The sequence below is a fragment of the Pelobates fuscus genome, chromosome 10 (genome assembly GCF_036172605.1).
Source record: "Pelobates fuscus isolate aPelFus1 chromosome 10, aPelFus1.pri, whole genome shotgun sequence".
NCBI lineage: Eukaryota > Metazoa > Chordata > Amphibia > Anura > Pelobatidae > Pelobates > Pelobates fuscus.
The window spans coordinates 127,393,477-127,404,695 of record NC_086326.1 but is presented as its reverse complement, the minus strand read 5'-3'; positions in this window follow the sequence as shown (position 1 = coordinate 127,404,695).

Genomic DNA, 11,219 nt, shown 5'->3' with positions numbered 1-11,219 from the left:
GCAGAACATTGCTAACAGCATAACACTTTCTCTGCCGGCCTGTCTTCTTCCCATAGTGCATCCTTCTGCCATCTCTTCCCCAGGTTGACAACGCACACACATCCGGCCATCCACCTGATCTAAAAGAAAACATGATTCATCAGACCAGGCAATCTTCTTCTATTGCTCCATGGTCCAGTTCTGACACACATCCCCACTGAAGGCACTTTCAGCGGTGGACAGGAGTCATCATGGGCACTCTGACTCGTTTATGGCTACACAGCCTCATACACAGCGTATGGGTGGGACCAGTCTGATATGTTTCAGAGATGTTCTCTCTGTAATGGCACAAGATGAGCAATAACCAGCTTGAGAACTGAGCGGGGACCCACCGAAGGGCAGGCTATTTCAGCTGCTGCCCGTTCTCAGTATTCTCTTGCGACCCATTTTTTGCTCTCCATAATAAACGTATAATTTCAATTTAACATTTTCTTCCACAATAATGCAATTGTCTTGACTACCTCATTAGTGCATATTTTCCCATTCATTTCCAGACCACACATATTTAAATGCTGTGGCAACCTCTTAAAGTAGGCAATCACACAAAACTATATTACAATTCAACACTAACAGAAAACAAAGATTTATACTCATTTAGAAATATCAGGTGTAAAGTCACAAACAACCACTTGGACACTTAATTATTTTTATGCAACATGCAAGTTAATGGTCTTGTCTATGATCTACTGTAAAGATCTACATTTACAACTTCCTGCGTGGTAATATAAAAAGTGGTGTTATACTTTTCTTTCTAGTTATGTGTATATCTTTGTTATATAGAGACTGAGTAGGTTTTAAAGTTGATTAAAATGGTTTGCAGATCTGATACCTAAGGGTGTCACAAGATGGGAATCTCTTCTAAAACATCCAAGTTATTTTTGTTATTATTGGCATTTATATAGTGCCAACTTATTCTGCAGAGCGTTGCAATGTTATAAAGGGGGGAAGTATGGATCCCCGAGTGGGATCCTGGAGAATAGCCCTTGGTTTAATTTTGGCAGTATTTCATTGTTAGCAATATAGTTAGTATTTTAACTATTTAGTAATAGTTTATTATACAGCACAATGTGGGTATATTGTTGTCGATGCATGGCTGTAATTGGGTAAGGATTATAATGGCACGGCTTAGTGTTAATACCACAGATATTGAGTAAATAAATATAGATTTATGTTGTACTCTGAATTCAATCAAAATGTTGGTGTCACAATGTGATTTATAGAAGACATTAGGGTTTAGGATTGCATTTAGGACATTGTATGGGACAGTTTTAGGAGTTCGCATAAACTCTTGTTTTTTTTGTTAATTTGCATATTATTAGGGTCTCCCTATGGTTTTCTGTGCCTAAGGGATTCATCTACTCACTGGCATGGTCCAATAAAGGATAAACCTACTGATTCGCTGGAGTTGCTCTATCTCTTGTGCAGAAATAACCTGCTAGCATTTTGGATAGGGACTGCCCTTGTGAGTGGGATCAGTCTGATATGTGATGGACTAATGTTCCCACTGTAATATTACAAGTCAGCTAAAACCTGTATAAGACCTGACTGTGGAGCCACTAGAGGACTAGCTAATTAGAGTTGTTTCTCATTCTCAGTCTTCTCATTGAATAAAAGAGCCCACAGATATCCAGGAGTTTTGAAATGTCAGCATCAAAATTATAATGTAACTGTCATGGTACCTGTATTAGCAGCTTTCCATTGTCATAATGTATGCCATGTTTCATGTAGGTGGGCAGATACTTGAGTTTGCTCCTCTGTGCCTCTTTATGCTGCTTTAAACTTTCATTGCTTTTTGTATATACATGCTGATGTGTTATCTGTACTACTCTGTACACAGACATTTTGGCATCCTACCTGATCACTAACAAGTAAGAGTTCCTTGACACCTATTTCAAAGCACATTACACCCAGATCATTGTCCTGTTATGGTTCATCTTGGTACCTCTTCGTAATCTGAGTTGGTGGTGCATTACATATCTTTTGCTTTTTGGTATTCACCTGGTAGTCTTCTATTATACTTGTTCTTTGTTTTGTATATTATTATTTTATTATAAAGCATATTATATATTTTATTTATTGATAAAGCACCAGCACATTCCGTAGCACTGTACAATGGGTGGGCTAACAGACTGTGATAATAAGATTCCATATTAATTAGCAATGATTGATCACTATTGAGTAAATTAAACCCTTATAGATAGTTAAGATGGCACCGGTAAGCACATAAGCACACACAGGAAGTATCCCCCCCTAATTATTTTTAGGGTGAGGGGGGTAGGTAGGGGTTAGTTTTTTTGGGAGGGGGTGACTAGGGGTTTGGGGACCCCTAGTTACCTGGGGGGGTAAATCTTTATTTAGGGCCCCCACCCACTCAGGGGTGGGGGCCAGGGGGAGGACAATAGGTCCCCCCATCAATTTACTTTAGGGCCCCCACCTTCTGTTCTGGGGTGGGGGCCAGGAGGGAGGATATTAGGTCCCCCCCTTTTTATAATGGGCCCCCACCCACCGCTTAGGGGTGGGGGCCAGGGGGGAGGACAATAGGTCCCCCCCTTATTCTGATTTAGGGCCCCCACCCACCGCTCAGGGTTCGGGGCCAGGGGGGAGGACAATAGGTCCCCCCCACCATTATTTTACTTTAGGACCCCCACCGGTCGCTCAGGGGTGGGGGCCGGGGGGGGGGGCAATTGGAGGGGTGGACCCTCTCAGGAGGGGGGACCCATTTTTTTATTTTTTTTTAACAGTGAGCAGCTACAGGCTGCTCACTGTTTAATAGACATGCCCCTACTCGCGGTATAGCAAGTAGGGGCAAAATTTACTAATACTAAGTAATTTTTACTTAGTATTAGTAAATTTGTCTGAAAGACCAATTTAGGTCTTTCAGCCTTTTGGTAGATAACTCCCTAAACTACCGAACAGGGGGAGTCTTCGTCAGTATTCGTGTGAGAACTCCCAAAATGAGACGAGTTGAGCCTAATTTTCTCTGGAACTGTTTTGGGGCTTCACCTCGTGGTTGACTGGTCAAAACTTCACTCGAATGGCATTCTCGAACCACCGAATTGATCTGAGTGAAATTTTACAAAGTGTGCACTCAGATGCCAGCTATTAGGTGTTGTCATGGGGTTCTGAAATATTAAAATGTGGTTTATGGTGTTTGCAAATATTGTATCTTTTCTGTACCTGAGAGATAATGGAATTAAAGAGTTGTTCTTACTTAATTATCTCTCAGGCACAGGGGAGGAGTCTGTGAAATATTTAATTGTCCCTAATCCCCTCTCAGTTCAAGCAGGGGAATGCCCCTGGAATATGATTTCAGAAACCCCTTGCATGGGGAGTTGCATGAAAGCCAGCTGTGGCTGAATAAAAATCAGTTGACTCCCAGAACTGTGTGTCATCTAGTTACTGGGGGGATTTGGTCTTGGATATTTTGCTAATTCCTCAGCTTCAAGGATTATACAGCGGAGATACCTATGCTAGGTACTGGAGCTCCGCTACAGATAGGAATATATATTTATATCAAAATACAGAAGAAGGGAATTATATATATATATATATATATATATATGTAACGGACCGTTTCAGCATAAAAGGGGAAAAATACGTTTAGGCGATAATCCCCTTTCCTAGAGACAGGCACAGCTACTGCAGAACATCAGAACTCACGAGCTGGATACGAAATAACACTCCGAACTGGAACAGCTGAACAAGAAAAGCATACAATCGGCTTACACTCTTGGCAGTCAGCTTACAATCCAATCCCCCCCAAGAACGAGACGACACTTCATTTTGAGGGTTAAGCAGGAACTCAAGACTGGGACACCCAGTCTGGCTTTTATTACCAACGAGTACATACAGGACACTCCCAGGGGGAGGATGAAATTAACCAATCACATGGATGTACCTCCCACACATTTCCTCCCCTTAGATTAACACTTAACACAATTATACTGTACACCTTTTTCCCCAATTCCTGGATGTACCCCAAATACATATGCTACACCTCCAAAACAGGTATCCCCTGATAGCCCTTATTCAGGGGGACAACATATGCAAGAATCAGCCCATTCGGATAAATGGTTCAGGAGTTATGGGACTTTAAAGTATTGACCGACTGCATGGGTAAAGTATCCGAAAACAGTTCCATGCATTTTGGCCCTGCGGTCGGTCACAAACAGGTGAATGAAACATACGAATTACTGGTGTTATAGAGACTAAGGGGAGTTCGTATGAATCCCCTAGTTCGTACGTTTCTTTCTACCGAACGGCGGGCCGTTCGGTAGTTTCCCCACGAAATCCTGGAAGTCTGGAGGTCTCAGCGGTGTTTGCCCAGTCGAGTGTCCGATTTCAGTTCCAGACACTCGACGGCAAAACACCGCTGTTCGGTAGTTAAAGATGGCCGCCGCCACGTGTTGGTTTCCTGAATGGCGGCCACCCAGAGGACAAAGACCACACTGCACTGATTGCCAATTACCCGTTTGCAACATTGTTGCAAACGGTAATTGGAGGCACACTTAGTCCTGGGTGGTCTGGTTGTTCGGTAGTTTCCTCAATACAAGGAATGGAGTGATTCTACCGAACAATCAGATGAAGGCTGCATATATATATAACCCAGGTTAACTGCATACATAAATACATATACAATATACAGGCAGTACAATAGGATATGCTTCACAGTCTTAAAGGGACAGTAGCAGCAATATAAATTAGTACATGCCCAAATATAGTCTTTAAAGTGCAATATGTCCAGGGGCCATAGTCAGCGGGCAGAGGCTAGCAGCCAGGCTTCTCCAGCCCACAGTGGCGAAGTTGGTTTCGCCACAATATATATATATATATATATATATATATAAAAATAAATAAAAATAATACTAAATGCATTTATATACATTACATAAATAACTTCATAAATATACACGTAGACTTCAAATATATAAATATGTATATTTAAATTCTACGTGCATATTTATGTAATATTTTGACATAAGTAAGTAATTTTATTGATTACAATTTGAGGGACCTGCCTGACAACCCAGGCAGAAAGCCCAGAAATTTACATTTGCTAGCACTATATTTAACCCTGTAACTTTCCAAGACACCCTAAAGTCAGTACATGGCGGGTACTGATTTACTCGGGAGACTTTGCTGAACACAAATATTAGTGTTTTAAAAAAGTAAAATGTATCACAACGATGATATTGTTAGTGAAAGTAAAGGTTTTTTTTGCATTTCTCACACACAAACGACACTTTCACTGATGATATCATTGTTGTGAAAGTTTTACTGTTTTGAAACCCTAATATTTGTGTTCAGCGAAGTCTCCTGAGTATAGCAGTACAGGTACAGGTTTTATAGTATTTTTGAAAGTTACATGATCAAATATAAGGCATGCATTTCTGATTTTTCACATTGAAATTTGCCAGATTGGTTATGTTATCTTTGAGAGCGTATGGTATGGAATGAGAATTACTCTCATGATGGCAAACCATTTGCAAAGGTAGACAACCCAAAGTATTGCAAATGGGGTATGCTCAGTCTTTTTTAGTAGCCACTTAGTCACAAACACTAGCCGAATTTAGCGTTTATATATTATTTTTTTTGCATTTTTAACAAACAAACAAATATAAACACTAAATTTGGCCAGTGTTCGTGACTAAGTGGATACTAGAAAAAAATGGGTATACCCCATATTGAATACACTGGGTTGTCTACCCACTGGGTTGTCTACTTTTGCAAATGGTATGCCAACTGTATCGTAGCATAGGAATTCTTATTCCTATGCTACGATACAGTTTTAAAGGCAACATAACCAGCCTGGCAAATTTCAATGTGTATAAATTAAAAAATGAAACATATTACCCTGTAACTTTCCAAAACACCATGAAGCCTGTACATGGAGAGGGGTTACTGTTGTACTTATGAGACTTTGCTGAATACAAATATGTGCATTTTAGTTTAGTAAAACTAACAGTATTATGAAATTCACTGTTAAATTGCCACGCAGAACTAAAAGATTTTTAAAAAATCTTAATTTTAACACTTTTTTTTAGATTTTATTCTTAATGAATTATGTTTCGTATATGAATAGTTCATGTGAAATACAAGCCATGTTTCTCCTGAACAAAATTATATATAATAAGTGTGGGTGCACTTAATATGAAAAAGGTGAATTACGGTTGGACAGACATATAGCGCAAATTCCAGTTTTAGTTTACATTTTGTTTTGATCACATTGTGTACCACTGGCTTAGTCCTTAAGGGGATAATCAATGTATTTTCTCTTTTTGTTTATGTTTATATTTATTATACATAAATAATTGTGTGGCAAATATAGTATTGTTGTTTTCCTCACTGCAGATGTTTTTAGGAATGATTTAGTAAGGCAGCATCTGATATTTTCTGGGTCACATTACTATCACTAGTCTTCTGAATGTCCCTACATAAACAATGGGTGAAATGACCAATAGAAGAACAGACCAGATAATATGCCATTCTTGTACTTCAGTAGTCCTGAAAAATGTCTAGTGATAATAGAAAATTAGGCAATAAGTTGAATGACTGTGGACAAGATGGCAAGTAACTTAATGGAAATGATGAACAAGATAGTGTATCAAAGACAAGCTACAAAAGGATAAATGATACATAGAGCTCAACAAATATAAACAAGATAGTTAGATATGATACAGGGTTATACATAGGACACGAGGTCACACATTTAGGCTTGAAGAAAGGAGATTTCATCTAAGGCAAAGAAAAGTTTTTTTTACAGTAAGAGCAATAAGGATATGGAATTCATTGCCTGAAGAGGTGGTTTTGTCAGAGTCTATACAGATGTTTAAACTGCAATTGGATAAATACTTGCAAAAACATAACATACAGGGATATAATTTCGAATTAGTGGGGTAATAGCTGCTTGATCCAAGGAGACATCTGACTGCTATTTTGGGGTCAAGAAGGAATTTTCTCCTAGTTTGTTGCAAAATTGGAAGCGCTTCAGACTGGGTTTTTTTGCCTTCTTTTGGATCAATAGCAAAAGCATATGTGAGGAAGGCTGAACTTGATGGATGCAAGTCTCTTTTCAGCTATTTAACTATGTAACTATGTAACTATAGTGTCTTAAAGCCCATATATTGAATTTAGAATAGATACATGTGACTTGACATGAAAAAAGAATAGTAAAAAGGGAGCTGAACTTGTAAAGAATCATAATACTTAATTCCAATTAATAAGTCGTAGAAGTTCTGAAAGAAAGGCCAAAGATGATCAGGCAGCAATCCATAGTAATTACGTTCCAATTAGTTTTGCTTTACAGTTCAGTAAGATAAAATATGTATGAATGTTCACTTGTAATTATTAAAAAAACGAATAGATTGTTCTCAATAATGTCTGGTGCCAAACAGGAAATGTACTCGTGCAATCTCAAATATCACATAAATGGCCCAGACTTTTCACATAAACAAATAGTAGTAATGTAGCTAACCCAAGCACCACTAAACATATTGAGCATGGATAGGAGGCTATACACTGATGACCCAATATCTAGAAGACGCAAATGCAAAATACTTAAAACTGAGTGCTAAATGGACAAAATAGTCATTGGTTATGGTAAATTAAGGATGCCCCCTAGAGAATAAACAATTCAATAGATGGTAGCTTTAATATACCCCAGAAGCATAGCATATCTATTTCTTAAAAAAAAAAAAAAAAAAAGTGAAAATCACACATATGCACAATATAACAAATACAAATACATTTATAATAAGAGATATTTAAAGCAGGAAAGGCAACCATTGACCCTCAAGATGTTGTGGATTACATATAGACTACTAATAATGCTGGCAAAGCATCAAGGGAGATGTAATCCACAAAATTTGGAGTGCCAAAGCCGGCCATCCCTACCTTATAGGGTTTTCCTCTTTATTAAGACCCCCCCATCCTTAAATCTAAATAAAAACTGGAATAAACAGTATTACCTTTTCTTACAGATCTGAGATAGAGTCCCTGCTTCCACTTGACATGCGCACAGTCGATTATTCGGCAGGTGCGCTGTTTACCCCAACCCCCAATAACTTACAGACACCGTATTTCTGTTGGAATATAAAAGTCCACAGCTTTATTTATTATTATAAACAAGGTAACAAATTGGGGTCATTGCCACATAATGTAAATTTACCCCCACCCCCCACCGTACATAAATTACCCCGGCAATGACCCCGCCCAATAACAATAAATAACATTATAAATAACAAATAACACATAACACATGGCCTACCAAAGAGGCCCCATATCCATAACTTTTTTAACTGTAGGGGTGTACCGAGACCCCCCTACACCACCTGGTTCGGAGCCACCGATGAGCTCGAACCCACAAACCATTTCACACTCCAGTCTAATCCAGCCTAACCAATTTATACTCCTCCTACCTTCCAATTACCCAAGCCCTATCCCGCCGCTGTGACCAAACGGGAACTCCAAAACAACAGGGAGGGTGGGACGGACAATTACCAGGTAAGTGTCAGTTTAGTTAAAATGTCCCTTACTCCTAAAATGGCTGCTTAATATACTCCTATTATCCAGCCCCCATTTGCCAATAACCACGCCCCTTTAACTGGTTACTCCCCTGCCTACTCCCGGCTCGGTCAAGGCCCACTCCCCTGACTGCGCTGTTCCATGGGCTTCATGACATGCGCACAGTCGATTATTCGGCAGGTGCGCTGTTTACCCCAACCCCCAATAACTTACAGACACCGTATTTCTGTTGGAATATAAAAGTCCACAGCTTTATTTATTATTATAAACAAGGTAACAAATTGGGGTAATTGCCACATAATGTAAATTTACCCCCACCCCCCACCGTACATAAATTACCCCCGGCAATGACCCCGCCCAATAACAATAAATAACATTATAAATAACAAATAACACATAACACATGGCCTACCAAAGAGGCCCCATATCCATAACTTTTTTAACTTTTTTTTTACCGAGACCCCCCTACACCACCTGGTTTGGAGCCACCGATGAGCTCGAACCCACAAACCATTTCACACTCCAGTCTAATCCAGCCTAACCAATTTATACTCCTCCTACCTTCCAATTACCCAAGCCCTATCCCGCCATAGCAAGAGACTTGAACCCTTAATGTCTCGAGCGACCCCCACCACACATAAATAGGGCTTTGGAAATACCTTCCTGGAAACCTAAATTTAATAGATCACACCCCACCTCAGACAGGTGCACACCATCCCGCCTAAAATAACCGGGCAACCCGCCCTCCAATTCAAAGTGCCTCACTGGGACCCCCCCTATCCTCCTAATAAAGACAGACATGGCCTTGTTTACTTTACCTCGGCAACGTGCCACAGCCGCCGGGTCCCTGGCATGCCTCCAGTTCAACCGCGGCACCATCTCAGACCACACTATTGTAACTCCAGGGACCAGTTCCCTTACCCTATCCAGGTCCCTCTTCATTCTCCTGACCAACACCTTCTGGGGGACCAAACCCAAGTCATTGCCCCCACCGTGAATTAAAAGTATATCCGGGGCAAACCCCTTTGACAACATCCCAAAAATCTCCCCACTTATGCTCTGCCAGCTGAAACCCCGAAAACCAAACCACCGAAGGTCCACTGTGTCCAGAAGAAAACCCAGTTGTGTGCCTTGTCTCCGAACTGCGGCCCTCTTCTCCGCCCAGTAGACAAACGAGTGACCCACCAGCCAAGCGACCAAGCCTGAAAGGAAACAAATTCAGTTAACCGGCAGAGCACCCTTTACCCACATACACAACATTCCATTCACACCAACTTTTCCGGCCTTACATATGCACGGAACCTGATGGATTCCCATCTCCCAATCTGCTTTATCCGCTCCTCCCCTAGCCCGAGACGCGCCGCCTCAGTCGCAGCCCCGATACGGAAGGAGTGCGTACCAAATTGTCCGGGCTGCAAGCCCAATCTCGTCAACCCCATGCGGAAGACTCGCAAGAACTGAAAGCGCGACAGCGCTTTCCCATCCTCGTGAATCAGGAAGCAACCACCAACCTTCGGGCGAATCTGCAAAAACACATCCCCACACACTACCGGGCACACCGGAGACCCTGGTAGCGAGGACAGGACAATTTTCTTACCCTTTCCGAAGACGTCCGTCTTCGAGCGCCGGAGCCAAATCACGACCTTGTCCTGTTCGATAACCACATCCTCACACCGGAGGCCCGATGCCCCCGACCTATTGGCACTCACCAATTCGCCAATACGAAAGGCCCCAAAGAAAGCCCATACGAAAGCCACAGAGAACAAAGATACCTCAAATGCCGAACTGCACACTCCGCTCAACAACCCCACCAACCCTTGAAGGGTGGCAAAGGACACCGGCCTCCTCGTATCCACAGACCTCCTGCCCTTCTTAAAACCCTTCAAAGTTTGTTTCACCAAAAAATGTTTTGTCAAGTCTTCCCACCCGTTAAACTTGAACAGGAAAGCTAAAGCAGACATGTAGCGCTCCACCCTAGAAGGGGACGACCCACCTGCCACCAACCTGCAAAGAAGCCACAACAGCGTATCCAACCTACCGGCTGCGGAATCGCCTGCTCCCGCCTGGGACATCATTTCCTCCCATTCACTCCAAACCTTTGTATAAGTCCCCGGTGCCAGCGAGCTCCTTATGTATCGCCCAAGCACAATGTCCCGAGCCGCCACATCTCCTCCGGGCACGCCTGCCCTTCCGCTTGCGCGTCCGGTGCTGCTTCCCGGAACCGCTCCCACTGCGAACGAGACAGAGCGTCAGCGACCACATTCATCAGACCCGGCACGTGCCGTGCCCTGAAGACAATGTTCCAAGACATACACAAGAGCACTAGCTGCCGCAACAACCTTACCACTGGAAGGGACGAAGCCGATAGACTATTAATTACCTGTACCACTGCCATATTATCAGAGTGGAAGATAACTTTCTTGTCCTTGAGCTCCCTGCCCCATAGCGATACCGCTACCACAACTGGAAAAAGCTCCAAAAAGGCGAGGTTCCGAATCAAGGGGCTCTCGGACCAAGCCTTATGCCAAACCTCGGCACACCACTTGCCCCCAAGGTAAGCCCCAAAGCCAACGCTCCCCGAGGCGTCCGTAAACAGCCCGGCGTCGCCAGATGCCTTCATCGCATCCCTGAAAAACACCCGCCCGTTAAATTTAGTG